This window comes from Leptonychotes weddellii, chromosome 10, assembly GCF_054177405.1.
Source record: "Leptonychotes weddellii isolate Sample4059 chromosome 10, ASM5417740v2, whole genome shotgun sequence".
Lineage (NCBI taxonomy): Eukaryota > Metazoa > Chordata > Mammalia > Carnivora > Phocidae > Leptonychotes > Leptonychotes weddellii.
Window position 1 is genome coordinate 29424789 of NC_138378.1, and position 563 is coordinate 29425351.

The 563-nt window shown below is 41.6% G+C and overlaps 1 non-coding gene across 1 annotated transcript; it reads right to left on the reverse strand.

Annotated features, from left to right (window-relative positions):
• Positions 1-13: 13 nt before the first annotated feature.
• Positions 14-144, reverse strand: LOC115940804 (small nucleolar RNA SNORA63). Its single transcript, XR_004075532.1, has one exon. It is a non-coding gene; the product is annotated as a small nucleolar RNA SNORA63 (small nucleolar RNA).
• Between the last annotated feature and the right edge of the window lie 419 nt (positions 145-563).

Here is a 563-nt window from a genome sequence, read left to right on the forward strand (position 1 = left end):
TTACTTGGTAAACATGTCTGAGACCATGCATCCCTGGCTGCTAAGCACCATGGCGGACAGGGCTAGAAAGGTAACAGCTTTATTTTGAGCAGGGGGCAAAGACAAGGCAGCACTTTACAGCTACATTGTAACTAGATCCTGCATACATGTGATGTTTCTGAACACTCAGGCTCAGAACTGGCACAAGAGTACTTTCACACACATTCCACTGGCAACGCCAGGCAAGCCCCAAATCGATGGAGTGGGGCAGTACGTTCTCCCATTGAAATGGGTGATGGAGTAAATATTTGCTGAATAATAGTCCAACCTACAACAGTGACCTCAGAGTTTGGGAATGTCCAGCCTAGTAACTGAAATATAATTGCTACATAAGATACATAATATACAACCAACTTTCAGGTTCTCTTAGCAGAGAGAGAGAGAGTTCCCAGGTAGCTGAAGTAGTTACTAAATACTATAATACAGATCCCAGTTGCCCTCATTTTTAAAAGTAATCTCCTTGATATTTCACTGTATTTGATTGCTTTGTTGCAAACCAAAGGGAATATAGAATATACAATGTT